General features: G+C 38.2%; 1 protein-coding gene and 1 long non-coding RNA gene across 2 annotated transcripts in view; one reads left to right on the forward strand and one right to left on the reverse strand.

Moving 5' to 3' along the window:
* The window catches only part of LOC118157719, an 11,175-nt gene extending 4,925 nt beyond the window's left edge, over positions 1-6,250 (forward strand). The window contains exons 2-3 of the long non-coding RNA XR_004746714.1: positions 2,733-2,736; positions 6,240-6,250. This is a non-coding gene — a long non-coding RNA (uncharacterized LOC118157719). The remainder of the gene's footprint in view (positions 1-2,732; positions 2,737-6,239) is intronic.
* NTF3 (neurotrophin 3) overlaps positions 1-16,680 on the reverse strand; it is a 54,258-nt gene that overhangs the window by 32,314 nt on the left and 5,264 nt on the right. The gene's annotated exons all lie outside the window — the stretch shown is intronic.

Here is a 16,680-nt window from a genome sequence, read left to right on the forward strand (position 1 = left end):
GGAAAGGGAAAGGGAAAGGGAAAGGGAAAGGGAAAGGGAAAGGGAAAAGGAAAAGAAAAACACAGATTCCTGAGAGAGAAAACAGTCCACTAACTTGAAACAGTACCTCTATAACTTCCTACGTAGTGTTTTGGATCTGGATTAAATGTAGACTAGAGTTGAATGTTTATTCTGGTTTGACAGTCTCAGTCATGTCAGATATTCTTTGAAATTTCTACCAAGTTGGGTAGAAATCTTTCATGAACAACAGATGTTGCTATGAGATTTCTGAAGCATGGAAATATACCCCTTGCATTTTTGGATCTAAGTCAGAACAGAACTGCAGAACTAGAATGGCTCTGGGGAAACAAATCTTACACATCTCCTGCCCAGCCAAAATCTGAAGATGCCTTGGTTTTCTCTGTGACTGTTAGGGAAATAATTGATAATTGCCAGACAGACAGATCTGTTCCTGTCAACACTCCTAACTCAAAAGTCAACTCCCAAATTTGCTTGACAATTTCCTGTCTCCTTCTGATAAGGCTCCTGTCTCATTTTGGCAGACTACCTACATCAAACTGCCAAACTATGCATAACAACACTTTTCACGGGTGTTTGCACAAATTCAGATAATCCTGACACCGCCCACACATGGCCCAAATCTCAATGGATCAATGAAGAATTAAGATGTGGAGAAATGAATGATCAAGTCCTAAAAAGGATTTTTTTTATTTTTTTTATTTTTTTTTTCCCATTTGAAACTCACTCTGTTAGAAGACTAGTAACGAGACTAGGGTCTAGCTAAGTTGTTAGAATAATAGAGCATAAGTAGGATCAGTGTAGTGGATGTGCCCATCACTGGCTCTATGTAAAATGTGAGTATTGAACTTTTAGAATTGGTTTTAAATGGACTATGATATTCCTCCTCCCACCCAAGTATATTTGTTATTCAAACAGGCGTGCCAAATAACTTCAACTAATGTTTGCCTTCTTGAGTTGGAACTCATTCCAGGACAGGTTTTTTTTGTAAGCATTTGGTCAGAGTCACAGCAAAACACTTTGGAGTCTGTTTTGGCAACCCTCTGCCCTCAATTCCCTCTTCTTTTGCTCTTTCTAGCTGCCAGCAAAGACTCCTGCTTTCCGCATCCTCAAATATTGGCAGGCCCTCCTCTTGGAGAAGGGCAACAGATCTAGCTTGTGTCCCGGTTGGTGTGTCTCTGAACTGACATCTCTACTCACCATATTCCTTGTTTTGGAATCATACCTAATGTTGAAATGTCAGACTACACCAATAGATGCCTCATTCACACAGAGAATCGGTTTGCCCCATCCTACCCTACAGACACTTTCAAGAAGTCCCCATGCAGATACTCATTTTTACAAATGTGCAACAGTAGCTCTCTGGAATCAAAGTAAAAAATTCCTCTAAAATTTTCAGCTATCACCTGAAATTACACAGGGCCATATAAATTACATTTTTATATCTAAGAACCAAACTCATAGAATGCCTTGGGTGGGAAGGAACTTTAAAGATTATCTAGTTCAAACCCCCACTGCCATTGGCAGGGATGCCACCCATTAGATCGGTTTGCCCAGGGCTTCATCCAACCTGGTCTTGAACACCTCCAGGGACAGGGCATCCACAGCCTCTCTGGGCAACCAGTTCCAGTGCTTCACCACCCTCTGAGTAAAGAATTTCCTCCTAACCTTTAATCTAAAACTCCCTTATTTTAGTTTAAAACTATTCCCCATTGTCCTGTATTTATCTGACTGATCAAAAAATTTGCTCTCCATCTTTTTTGTAAACCCTCTTTAAGTATTGAAAAGTTGCAATGAGGTCACCCCAAGGAGTCTTCTCTTATTTAGGCTAAATGGCACCAGCCCCCTCAGCCTTTCTTTGTAGGAGAGGTGCTCCAGCCTTCCGGTCAACTTCATGTCCCTTCTCTGAACCAATTCTAAAAGATCCACATCCTTCTTGTGCTGGGGGCCCCACACCTGGACACAGTACTCTGAGTGGGGCCTCACAAGGGCAGAGCAGAGGATGACAACCACCTCCCTCGACCTACTGGCCACTTCTCTGTTGATGCAGCCCAGGATGCAGTTGGTCTTCTGGGCTGCAAGCATGCACTGCTGGCTAAAGTCAAAATGGCAATTATGTCAATGAGTCAGCAAAAATTGTAGTCAAAGAATCACAGAATGTATGAGGTTGGATGATACCTCTCAAGGCCACCTGGTCCAGGCCCTCTGCTCAAGCAGAGGACCATGTCCAGACAGATTTTGATTTTTTTCCAAGGTGGGAGACTCCATAATGTCTCTGGGTAGCCTGTTCCAGTGCTTGGTCACCTTTATAGTAAAAAGTGTTTCTTGATTTTCACAGTGAAACTCTTGTGCCTCAGTTGATTGCCTATTGCCTACTGATGCATGGATTTTAAGAGAAGGAGGCCAGAGAGATCTTTGTAATTGACACATAATAGACAAGATTCATTCCAACTGAAATTATTTGAAAGTTTTCTGTTCATGTGGATGAGTCATCTTATATCCCAAGATCTGAGTATATAACAAATTAATGAAAAAAATGAAAAGAAATTAATTTTAAAAAAAGGGGCGGCCGGCGCCGGGAATGAAATTAACTTACCCCAAAGGCTAAAAGAAACAAAAATGAAAAAATGAAAAGAATAAATGACAGGATGCCCTATTAGGTAAAAACAAAACAAAACAAAACAAAACAAAACAAAAAAAAAACATATTTTTAGAAATGTGTGTAGCAATAAAAATTAAGCAATGGAAGAGAACTTCAGCAAAGTATTGATTTTGAAATATTCCTTAAAGCAATTGTTCAAACTTTTTCAGATGTGATTGAGATATGACATTGGCAGACCACTCCCTAACAAATTACTACACCAAAATGTTTGTAATGCACAAGTTTAACATCAATGTCTGTATTCCAGTGAAGTGATGCTAATAGAACTTGGTGATCTAAAAAATAAATGAGCAAGCCAATTCAATTCTTTTTTAAGGAATCTGGAGTTTCTTCTGCGGCCAATATTAACTCCAATAACTGGCATCGCTGGCGCTTGACTTGAAGACTCTCATCCACTTTTATGGGATACTTAGCTGGTCTTTGGTAGATGAAGTCCTATGGCAAGATCTCACACTATAATACGTGATACAATGTGCTTTCTTTCAGGTATTTCATTTTTGTTTGGGATGCATAAAATTGGGCGAAAATATATGCCCATACCCAGAGGAAAGGGTTGCATTTTTCAGATGCACTCCCTTCCACAACCATGTGAGAAGAGGAATTTACCACCTTGTGGCTGTGGACTTGTGCAAGTTCCTGCTTTTTTACTGGGGAAAGAGCCTGAGAGCTTTGATCCCAGTTTTCTCCAACAGTCTGTTCATGAACTCTCAGGGTCTGCTAATGTCTCTAAAATAATTGTAGTAATCAAAAAGTCAGATATATTAGCACAAATAGAGTTATTTTTCAGTACCAGGACTTAGAAAAACACCCAGGACTGTTATAAACCTTTGAATTCAATGGTTTTACAAATGCAGTGTATACGACAACTGTATGAACTGAGCTGTCTGCGCTGAAAATCTTGGTCTAGAATGTGATCAAGTGCTTCCAGTACATGATATATTTCAAAGAAAGAAACAACAAACAGAGATGAACAAACAAGCAATCACACACACACACACACAAAGAACAGATCGACCCTGTTTCCGAACTAGAGGGAAAGCAATCTGAATTATTTTGGAGCAAATAATTTGGAGCAAATTTTGGAGCAGAAAACAGAATGAAATGATCATTGCTTTTCCAGAATTGCACACCTCAGAGGCAGTCTGGACTGATCACCAGTAACCCCTAAATAAGTGTTAAAATATATATGTAATCACAAAATAAACATAAAAATATTCAGTGGAACAGAAATACTCTTTAGCAATATATGGATTGCTCTTCCTTGCAACTCCTCCTGTGCCTTTTTAGACTGTTTTATTAAGGAAAATAAAGTCTTATTGCCTCCTAATCCCTACCAGTAATTTCTAATTCTGTAAGTCTATTTTAACCAAATCTGCAAGGGGTACAAAATTTTCAAAAATATTAAGTTCCTATAAGTTTCATGATAAGTGGCAGAAGAATACATTCATGTTATTATCTCTCTCATAAGGAACAAAATGTTGTAAGTTCAGTAGCTTCTTATCTTCTCTATTAGCATACACAGAGCTCAAATAGCAAAAATACATGCTGTCTCTTTCTAAGCTAGTAGTCAGAGAAAAGGAAAAGAGATAAGAAATTCTGTAGGTGTTTAAAGGACAGGGAGGTGAGAGCAGGAGAGCTAGAGGAAGCTGAGGTATTGCAGAATGGAAAGAATGAAGCTCCGGGAAGGACTACAGGCACAGGGCACAAGTTCATAAGAAACTGGTCTTCATTCATATAGTTGACATCAAGACACTTGTTTTGGTTTAGTCTTTGTTACTTGGAAAATAGTTTCTGTTAAACTCAAAACCAAACTCTCATGTCAGGACTGGATTATATGCACTTGGACTTGCTGGTAAATCCACAGCTCACTTTAAATTCACACTGTAGGCTTTACAATAAAGCAATCTTTTTGCATGTAAAAGAATGGTTACTCTATGCGAACAAAATATTGCCAAGAACAAGGTTAAAGGAAAACTATTACAGTCTTGACTGTGGATAACTTATGTTAGTTCTGTAGCAAAGGCATAATCATTATACTAAATTTGTCTGAAGGATAACATCTAGGAGGCAAGACAGCAAGGGTCAGAGTTACTAAAAGCCTTTCATGAAGTGGGAAGGCAAGTAAACAGAACACTTAAATCATCATATAGACAATGCTTGATGAAAAATTCATGTTTTGTATGATAAATAACATACTCAATTGCTCAGTCTAGTATCAACATCACCTGGGAGCCATGAAGTTCTACCTGCTTTCAAGCTATTGAATAACACCAGTTTCACATATTCAGAGTACAGATTTAAATATAATTTAACTGAGGAAAGCTGGAAGTATAAGACCTGTCCTGAGGGATGGCTTTCCCTATAATTGTTTAGGATTATTTTGCAAAGGGTGTTTCATTGTCAGCATTGTTTTAGTAGTGAGACATAATTAAATGTTCTACTTCTCTAATACAGTGGGACTCTGAATTTGAAACCTAAAACACCTTTTCCCCTTCTAGACAAGGAGGTGTCTGCATGCATAAAAACTTCTACCTGCTTACATTCTTATAAGAACTATAAAATTGCACACATAAATGAAATGTGAAAATGGCTAAGAATATAATAAAGATGGGAATATGTGAAGGAATTCCATCTGCTAAAAAACATGATTACAGTTATGGAGTTTCTCTCTTTAAAATTTGTTTCTGCCAGGAAATGAAGCTATAAGTAAGCTAAAGAAAAAATGATGATTAGAAACACCCAGTCCCTAAAGAAATAATTGTGAAAGAGGCATTTTTTATATTAATTCTTAGAACTGTGCTTTTAAGATTTCTGCTACAAATTGGGTTGTTGCACCAGTGTGCTGTTAGTATGAACAATTCATCTCACAAAAATGTTCATAGCCTTTCCCTAAATAATAATAATAATAATATTTATTTTATTTTATTTTAAATGGGGGTGAGGTTAAACAGTTAAAGTCTGGTTTAATTGAAAGCAACTTTGAAAGGGCTGAAATTGACAGAAAGTAGCTTTGGTTTTGTTCTCTCATTTTATACTGAAATGGCATCACTGATTCCAGACATGGTTAAGTCTATCAGAAACAAGCTGAATTTCTTGAAAAAGCACAAAAGAACCTTAATGTGTTGGAGGGGGCAAATAATTCTACCAGTGCCAACAAGGAGGGAAACACTAATGCAAATCAGCAGTTAGTGTTTTTATCACCAGATAAGCTTAATTTGTTCTTAATACTGTAAAATGACACAGTAGTAATACTACTGATGCTAGTATCACCTACAGCACTCTCCAGTACAAGAGCAGTGAGAGGGAGGAATTCTCCATCCCCTCTTTCCACTTCATCCCATCACCAAGTAAAACAGCATAGGCGACATCCATAAGATATGAGTTTATGATTTTGGTTTTGAGAAGCTCAGTGACTCTTCTCCACACGTAGAGGCAAATACAGCAGAGATTCTACTTAGATCAATACAGCCACTCAGCGTTGCAGTGAGGTGGTGTGGTTTAGCTTCCTTCTCTAAAATTTAATTGTGGATTAAAACAGTCTCAGAACTATGCACTAAAGGTTAAGTTTTGGTAGACAGCTTCTTTCAGTAATTCAAGAAATAGAAACGGATGAAATTTCCTTATTGTGCTCACGTAAAACAATGGTTCTGTACAATTAAATTATGTTCTCCATCAAATATTTATGAGTTGGCAATACTTTTTCTCATTTTCACCATTAAGCCTTAAATAGTAACAATAGATATTTCAGTCCATGTAATTTGAATAATATGAAATATTTAGTTTTGATTTTCCTAACAAAATGAAGTTATTTTATTTTCCTAACCTCAGTAACAAATTACATAGCTATTTTCTGTGTACAGCGTTCTATTTCACCAATGTTATACCCAGACACAGTTCTTCCTTGTGGACTGAGCCCCCAAAGGGTAAATAATTTCTAATACTGAAAGCAGAGGAGCCAGTGGACCATCCAGAACCAAATGAGAACTATGAAGGGATTTTTGTCTACTGATTTACCACTCAAAAGAAATTTTACAGGTTCTATATCTCTATTTCAAATTGATATAAGAACAAGGCCCAAGTTACCCATAAATAAATTCTAATTAGTATTACATTAAAAGGTTATGACAAAGCTAATGGAATTTAACAGAAAGCCAGAATGCCATGTTAAATATAGCATAGGAAAGACCAAGGCAAAGAATTTCCTTTGGTACCAGAGGTAAAACTTCAAACTGGTTTCTTTTCAGTTTCTGAGAATGAATGTGTGGTTTTCAAGATGAACAATTACATAAGAGAAAAATACTGAAAAAAAATCTTTCCAAAATAATTTATCTTCAACATAATTTAGCCCTTATAGATTTAGCCTTGTAGATTCTGATGTTGATAACTGGCAAAGATGGGCTGGTGCTGAACAAACTTGACACCTGCCCCTTTTAATACTAATCTTTTGATCTTTCCAGATGGCAGAGTTTACTTCTCTTCCCGTCTGATCCTTCTCAGTAAGAACAAGAAAGGAAAAAAGGAAATTGTTAAAACATTTCATGACTTACAGAAGGATCTTTGAGCTTCTTTTCATGTCATTTATTCTTTACCTGTGAAGTATAGTGGTGGTACCTATGATTTTTTTTGCCGTAGTCAAAAGGTATACTCTGGGTTTTGTTTTCCAAGTTTTGCCTGAGATAATCTATCTGAATGAAACTAATGGATGAAAACAAGGAAAGAGATGGAGTCATTATGCCAATACATACTTTCAGAAAGAGTAAACAAAACCAAGAAACAGAAGTGGCATCAGGCTAATGATAGATAACATTTAATGCCACCTAGTAGTAGACAAGTCAGAGCAGAATTTCAGATGAAAATTTGCTAGTCCAGATTCAGAAAACTGTTTCTACGCTGAAAAAAAAAAGACTTTGTGCAGAGACAACAGCCCTCATCTCCCTGGCTATTTGCAATAGTTTCTGTGTTGAGTTCTCAGGGTTTGACTCTGCTCTAATTTTTCATTGACACAGAATGAACTAACTCCCTGGGGCTTCATTTGTCTTGTCCCATGTAAGTAGGGTCAGAATTAGACATCTGTTAAGCTAGTTATCTCCAGAGACAGCCACCAACTACTCAAATAATTAAATAAATAAAAATTAACAGAGGGATGATAGAAGCTGATGGATGGGAAAAGGTAGCAAACAAACAAACAAACAACAACAGTAACAAAAAGCTTGGAATCCATCAATGGAAATCTGCCAGGTAACTAAAAAGTTATATTGGATGCTACATTGCAAACTTTAAATCCTGTTACCAAAAAATGTCAGGTAATCTGGAGAAAAATTAAAAAGCAATTAGAATAAATAAGTCTCTAGGAATCCATTTATAAATTAAAATTACAATAATCAATTTTATGGACTTGAACATCTTAAATAGCAAGAAGCTGTTTGTACCTTTCTTTTGGCACTGTATTCTTAAATTTCTGCCTCCATCCATTCTGAAAGAGCACATTGCCCTGAGGACACCAGAATAAGGCTGTGGCTTAGTTAGCTTTTTTCTAGTGCCCCATCAAACAGTTTGAATACCTGAGAGGAACCTCAGTGTGTTTGTGTGGACACAACAGAGCAGATAGCTGTCTTCTAGATGGCAAAGCACTGTGCCTCCAATTTAGATATCAGAGGATGCTGGCTCATGAAGTGCTTTCTCTTCTGCTCTGCCTGAGCTTCTTTACACATGGGAGTGCCTTAATACAAGCCTTGTAAATCATGTTTTTGAGGGATCTACAGAGTGCCGTTGGGGAACATGTTTCTGGAAAGATTTGCAATGCTGTTCAAGCACAAATAAGTCTAGTTATATAAGTGCAGTTTTGCTAATCGATTGGAGGATCAGGAAGGTCTTCCATAGTGTGGTGCTGCATTGTGCAGGCATGCAAGTTTGTGTAATGCTACTTTGTTGATCTCTGTCCAGGCTACAGTTGATGCATACATCAGTTGATGCATACATCAGGCACACATCAGAGATGCCACTAAGCCTTTCTCTTGAAAAAGAGCTGTTTTCCAATAACACCTTATTTATTAAAATACTTCTTATATTCAACAGTGATAAACTTTATTTTCTCTTCTTTCTTGAATAACACCATCATTAACAAAAAAAAAAAAAAAAAAAAAAATTGGCCACATGAACTTAACTAATGAAAAAATAAAATTGAAAACAAAGCTTGACTCTAAAATTATCCTGTGCTAAGCCATCCTACTGCTACCCAGATCTGTACTGTTGTTAATAACTTCTCATATAGAAAAGGACTCAATAATGTTGGAATGAATGATGCTAAAGTTGGATAGGGGATGGTAGTAGTTTTTTAGTGGAATGATGGAAGCCCGGTCACTTGAATGGAAAATCAGACATAACAGAGCTTTGAAGAGTATGTCACCTGGCTGGTTTGAATTTTTGGACCACAAAACATGGTAGGACATATTAGACTGCATTAAGAGATAGATTTTGTTGTTTTTAATTCTCCAGTTCTAAGGAATTCACACATGACCTTCCAACTCCAGCAGCTTTCAGTGTTCTCTGTGAGGGGGCAGTTCAAGATCAATTGGCTTCACTTACTTTTTCCCTGTGTCTGTAAGTACCAGTTTCCTGGGCTGTGGATGGCTGGTATCTCTAGCAGAAAGTAGATGGGTCAACAAACCAACAAACCAACAAAAAGATATATACATATATATATATAGGTTTCCCCCTTATATGTATACATACATACATATATATATATATATAAGGGGGAAACCTGACAGGTTTTTAAACTTTGGTGTTTAAGGGGACTGAGATGAAACTGAACAGTATCTGGGGAATTATTTGTTTCCGAGAAACTGGCAATTTCCAGCAAATAAATGGTTTTGCTACATTTTTTTTTCAGTCAGCTATACCAGTTGTCTAATATGGACATATTCTCCTCCCCTCTGTGATTTCTATGATTCAGCATACTAAAATGCTTTTCATGTTCATTGGTGGTTTTAAAAAATAAACATACAAAAATCAAATTTAAGGTTTGGTTAGAAACTCTAATTTTAGTAGGATCATCAGCACCTGAGGTCAGAATTTGGCCTGCAATCTGTGGCATTTCAGCATTTACTCATTTGTGGAGTCCTGCTTCTACAATGCTATTGTAAACAGAAATAAATGCATTAATTTGAGATGCAGTTGTCGAAACTTTGTCTTCAGAAACTGAGTTAGTAAAGGCACAATATGGGCCTGAGACACTGAGAAAGATTAAGGTAAAGAAATGAACTCACCAAAGAGAAACTAAACCAAAAATGTTTGCTTAAGGACGGTTCAGATGACATCAAACTCTGAAATTCATCTGCTACCATTTCAAATGGAACAAGTCAAATAAGAATAAATTGGAGAGGGAAAAAAAAAAAAAAAAAAAAAAAAAAAAAAAAAAAGGAAGTGATAATCCTCATAGGAGAAAGACAAAAAATAAATGAGAAAAAATAGAATATTACTCTGGACTTTAAGAACATATATGTTTCAAAATCTTCTGAAAGAAACTGCTCCCTCTCCTAACAGATGTGAAAAGCACCTTTAGCTTCTGAGGGCAAGATTTGAATTTATGAAGATTTTCTTTGTTTATTTATTTAAAAACAGGCTATAAAAAAACAAACTCATATTCTAGTACTATTAAATAGTTTTACTTCTGGGGAAGCCTGTAATTGTTACTCTTTCAACATAAAGCTTACACATTTTTATTTGTCTCAAACTTAAAAAGACAGTTTGAACACAGAAAATGTACATTCCGGAAGACAGACTTTATAAGGCAATGATTCCTAAATGTGTTTTGATAAGGTAAGGTATTTGCTGTCTCTCTCAAAAAGAGTATCACTGAGTTAGATTGACTATTGCAAATCACACTTATTACACAGAATCAGACAATCTACCAGTACATAGTCTTTCTAGTGTTTACCTTCAGGTGGAACCTATACTGATAAATAAAGCAGGGCCAAAGCATGTGGTCGAGCACTGGCATAAAAAGACTTCTTTATGTATGTATGTTGCTATACATGAAGATACCATGCAAAGGAACTGGGTAATGTGGTACCACCAGTACCACATATCACTGTACCTGATCAGAATTGGTGACTCTTATTTAAGACATAGACTTGTAAAGTGTAAGTACTCACATTCTTATTTACATGTCCATGAATATTTAAGAGTTATAACTTGTGGGACTTCGAGATCCTCATAGTTTATATTAATTATGCTTCTATTGCTATCAACATTAAAAATTCTGTTCACTTCAAAGTAAGAAATATCAACTCTGTTTTTGAAAATCCTGCCTTCTGGACCTTAGGACCATCAGGTTCAAGAATCTGATAGTCTTTGTTTGTACCAATACCACAAGCTTTTAACTATAGATGTTTTGGTCTTTATGTCCGAAGAAGCTGCTGGGTAGTCCCTGTGAGAAGGATATGTTTTAATAACACCCATTCTTTGTCAGATAAAAATTTCTTTTCCATAATTTTTTGAAAAATAAGTTTATTTTGTACACAGTCTTGAGGGTTCTCACCTCTGTTAGCACAAGTCAGCTATTACCGCTCTGTTACAAAAGAAGTTTTTCATGCTTAAGAGCAAATTGAAAGTAGAGGGCAAGTAGATGGGATACATAGGAGTGGTTAGGAAAGACTAGGTGGGAGTAACATGATGGAGCCTGGTCTGTGAACAGATACTGCTTCTGTGAATGGCAGAGCTGAGGTGGAGAAGTTACTCTGCACACTAACATGATGACAAGATGCCTGACTTCCTATCAGGAAAGTGAGCAGAAGTTTATAATAAAATTCACAGAATCATAGAATTATAGAATGGATTGGGTTGGAAGGGAGCTTAAACATCTTTTAGTACCACCCCCCCGACATAGGCAGGGATACCTTTCACTAGACCAGGCAACCCCATCCAACCTGGCCTTGAACACTTCAAGGAATGGAGTATCCACAGCTTCCCTGGGCAACCTGTTCCTCTGCCTCACCACCCTCTGAGTAAAATTTTCTTTGTAATATCTAATCTAAACCTACCCTCTTTCAGTTTAAAGCTATTACTCCTTATCCTAGCACTACACTCCATGATAAAGAATCCCTCCTTACCTTTCATGTAGGCCCCCTTTATATATTGGAGGGCCATTATAAGGTTTCCCTGGAGCCTTCTCTTCTCCAGGTAGAACAAACTAAACTCTCTCAGCTTGTCTTTATAGCACGGGTGCTTCAGCCCCATGATCATCTTTATGGACCTCCTCTGGACTCATTCTAATACTTCCGTGCACTTCTTGAGCTGAGTACCCCAGAGCTGAACACAGTATTCCATGACAACAGAGTAGAGGGGAGCAATCACTTCCCTTGCCCTGCTGGCCATGCTTCTTTTGATACAGTCCAGGATACAGGTGGCTTTCTGGGCTGCAGGAGCAGATTGCAGGTTCATGCCAAGCTTCATGAACCACCACCCTCGAGTCCTTCTCATCAGGGCTGCTTTCAATCCGTTCTCTGCCCAGCCTGTATTTGTGCTTGAAATTCTAAGTGGGGCAATTAGTTGGCCAATGCAACAAAGAACTGTTTTAGTAGCAGTCCTACATAGCCTAAAAGGAGGGCAAAGAGAGTGCTAGGAAGGCCAGTAAGAGGGGTGTGAAGAAATAGGATGCAGTGTTTTCACAGTGAAGTCACATATTGAGCCTTCCTCTTCCATTTGCATACACACACACACCCTGCACATATATATTCAGTTTATAAGTGTCTTATATCAACTCTGCAAAACAAACCTGACCTGAAAATTGGATGTAAGCCAGGATATTGGAAAATGAAAATTATCAAGGTTGAGGTGTCACTCTTTTCAGTTGTTTCACTGAGCATTCTGAACATATTAAGGGGTAAAGCTGCCAAGAAGTAGTACAGTAGAGAAGGAATGTAATGCAAATATGTAGAAAGGATGGAAAAGATAGGGAAAAAAAAAAAAAAAAAAAAAAAGTTACATAGAGGGATAGAAAGTGGCTAGAAAAATGGGCAGAAAATAAGAGACCTAGAATGGAAAAGCCCAGGATAATAAGTCTAGGGAAAATCAGTTCAAAACACCTATATTAGATTTTGGGGAAGAAATTGGAAATTTTTAATATCAAAAATTAGTTTGATTTATAAAATAAATTACTGCTGGATTTATTACAGAGGGGTTATTTTGTAGTAGAAGAGAAGAAAGAACTGAAGAGTGCAAAAATATAATTACTGAAAGCATACACATGCATAGTGGTGTGTGCAGACAGACATAAGAGAGATCTGGTTTTTGAATACCACTTTTAGTCTTGGACATTCTAGTGTTACCACAGAATCACACAGAATCATCTAGGTTGGAAAAGACCTCCGAGATCACCTAGTCCAACCTCTGACCCAACACTAACAAGTCCTCCACTAAACCATATCACTAAGCTCTACATCTAAACATCTTTTAAAGACATCCAGGAATGGTGACTCAACCATTTCCCTGGGCAGCCTATTCCAATGCCTAACAATCCTTTCGGTAAAGAAGTTCTTCCTAATATCCAATCTAAACCTCCCCTGGTGCAGCTTTAGCCCATTCCCCCTTGTCCTGTCACCAGGCACGTGGGAGAATAGACCAACCCCCACCTCACTCAGCCTCCTTTAAGGTACCTGTGGAGTGCCATAATGTTGCCCCTGAGCCTCCTCTTCTCCAGACTGAACAATCCCAGCTCCCTCAGCCACTCCTCGTAAGACCTGTTCTCCAGACCCTTCACCAGCCTCGTTACCCTTCTCTGAACTCGCTCGAGCACCTTGATGTCCTTCTTGTAGTGAGGGGCCCAAAACTGAACACAGTACTTGAGGTGCAGCCTCATCAGAGCCAATGAAGTAGTGCATAAAATTAAGGGAAATCAGAAATCTGAAATAGGTCTACTTAAGAAAATGGAAGGAAGGAAGGAAGGAAGGAAGGAAATGAATCATATGCACTCTGTAAACCAAATAATGGGATTAAACATGGAAGGACACATAGTGTCAAGTATTTGAGGAGTATATTTATTAAATAGTAAAAAAAATATATATATATAAGAAAAACAAAGAAAACTTGCTGAAGATATTGAGGGATCTAAGTGGGAAAACATGCAAGAATCAATAAATAACGAAGAAAAACTATCCTTACATGAAGATTTATAAGGTTGTGGAGTTATCTGCATCATCTATTTGGAAAGTCAGTCATGTATACTATAATTGTACAAATTGTTTGAGAAATGAGTGAACTTATAGGAGCTTGAAACAGCGAACCAAATAGATCTTTTCTAACTTTTGAATGTACAAACCCAGGAAAAATCCCAGCATATGAATTCTCATTTCCCTCTTCATGTCCATATTTTTGTTACCTAATCCAGCGCGAAGTTTCCCTTTTGCTAAGATGATGTCACTGAACTTTGTTTACACTGCTACCATGCAGTGGTTTTGTGCACACCACTTACATGCTAGGAATGTGTAGGGAAGTGTGGGGAATGGTAGAGAGAGGACATACACAGACACCACCTTTCCATGTTCTTCCAAAACATTTCTTAAATATTTTCACTGTAGCCTTTGCATCTAAGGTACTTTTTTTTTTTTTTTTTTTTTTTTTTTTTTTGACTCAGATGACTACACAGTGGCTATTTGATTCCCCTAAGGCATGGTTTTTATCATTATCACAGTATTTCCAAAATCAAGCCCATCACACATTTCAGCATCTAGTGGTACTACAAGTTTACCTCAAAGAGAGCATACTGGGAAAACTGGTTAAATGTCTACAGTGGATTTATGAGATCTGTCTTTTATAGCTGAAAGCCATAACATCTGGTTTTGGTTTTGAACAGAAACCAAATACTGCCCAAATCCCATCTCTTAAGAGAACAAAAGTTGTTTTCGTCTTGTGAGTGTGCTTGTTCACGTCCTGGCTGAGGCAGAAGCCACAGGAGAGGATGCTATCTTAGAACTTGTCTAACCACAGAGTTATTCAGAAGCAGCTGTTGGGTTTAAATTTCACACTCAACCTGAATTCACTTCTGAGTATAGACAAGCCTTTAAACATTCATGTATAGTACAATGTAATCTTCCTTCTGTAACCCTTTGGTTCAATGTCAGTTTGCTCTAACAATACTGACTTCTGGCAAATGCAGGTAAAGAAATATGTTTCTCAGTTAGTGAGATTAACAGTGTTTTACATGTTAACGCAGCTAATGTAAGATACAACATTTAATATCTATAGTAGAGACAAACCCAAAACAAAACAGTTTAGTGCTGGAGGGTGTGAAAGAGGAACTGGGAAATAGCACATTTATTGGTGGTGTTCCACAATGGGGAACACATGCAGCAGAAGCACAGAAAATGTTGGAGGAGTGCTGTAAATCTTACCCAGTAGGATGCAATCCTCCAAGAATATTTTTACCACCTCTAGTACAGGTTTGTAACAGATAACACAAATGGAGCTTGTTCTATGCAATCTTTATATTTACATGGTTAGGTGGTGGTTACTCTCTCAAAAGTATACACAGAGTGGCAATGAGTCATGCACTCTGGTCTTCTGACACTGCTTGATGTGAATGTGGAACTAAATGCCACCCCTGTCAAGTGCATTGAAATGCAACCAATAGATTGCTTCTCTGACCTGATCCAACACAGCACTGTCTTCATCTGCACACATCTTCATCATTGAGTATTTCCACAGAGGGAAATTTCAAACACAAACTTAGAAGTCAGACTAGGAAACACCTCTGCCTGTGTATGAAGAGGTCGGGAACAAAGAGATTGAGAAAGATGAGACAGAGAGCTATATGGTCTTGTTCTGATCTTTCCAGACGCTTTCTGTCTTAAGAGGACAGGGGCTTTAGGGCCACCATGCTGATCTTGCTCACACAGCAAGAGGTTTGTACCATGTGAAGAAGACTCTTAGCTGAATTGGATTTTATTTTTTTATTTATTTTATTCCCAAGGAAGCTCAGTCTTCCTTGAGGCTTTCTGTAGAAGCCCTCTACCTTACGTACTTAGGAATTGTGATACAATCAGGAAAATAGCTCTGTATATTCCCTCCAATACTTGTTCCACAGCCTTGAAAATACTTCATATCCACCCCTACCACTTCTCTCTTCACATGCACTTCCCATCTGTCCCCTCAGAAAGTGAGTGATCCCCACATCCCCCACCGACAGATGTACAGAGATGGCTGTCTCCCACACAGAAACAGCTGCCATCTACCTCTGTCATCCCTACCCACACACTTCTTTATACTGTTTGCTCCTAGTCACTCTCCCCATGGGAAGACTCACACATAGCCCAGAACTAGCAGACATCTGCGGGGACACCCAGATGTTCCAACCGTTGCAGACAGATTTCACTGGCTCTTTCATGACTACAAAACAGTTCTGGGGAACACAAATACTCCACTTTCCTCACATTTGAACAGAGTTCACCACTGATGCTTTGAACCCCTTCCTGTGACAACCCAGCACTAATTGTACCCATCAATCCCTTTCCCTTTTCTCAGCCAGCTGGCAGGTTGATGCCACCACTTGTTTTTCATTTTCTCGGTGGTTAAGTGAGAAGGAAGCATGTGGTGCAAGTCCGGGGCTTTACCCTGGGCTTCGCTGGTGGCAGTGGCTGAGTGGGCTGTAGTCTGTGATTTCAGCACTGCTGAACCCTGGTGGCCATGGCCACTGGCTGCAGTCACACATCTCCCCCTCACAGACAATGGCTTCATCGTCCCAACTGCACATGACCCGACCTGATGAGAAAGCTCACCACCACCAGGCAGAGAGGAAAGGACCAGGTCCAGCCACTACCTTGACAAATTATTCATCTGTTGAGCTACAACAGGACTCTGCAGTGGGAAAACTACATGTAAAGTCAGACAACTGGTTTCCAACACAGCCCATGGCTGTTAGTTAAGTATTCACATGTCTGTTTGTTATTTTTACAGACAAACGTTTTTTTTTTTTTTTTTTTTTTTTTTTTTTTTTTTTTTTT

The sequence above is a fragment of the Oxyura jamaicensis genome, chromosome 1 (genome assembly GCF_011077185.1).
Source record: "Oxyura jamaicensis isolate SHBP4307 breed ruddy duck chromosome 1, BPBGC_Ojam_1.0, whole genome shotgun sequence".
Taxonomy (NCBI): domain Eukaryota; kingdom Metazoa; phylum Chordata; class Aves; order Anseriformes; family Anatidae; genus Oxyura; species Oxyura jamaicensis.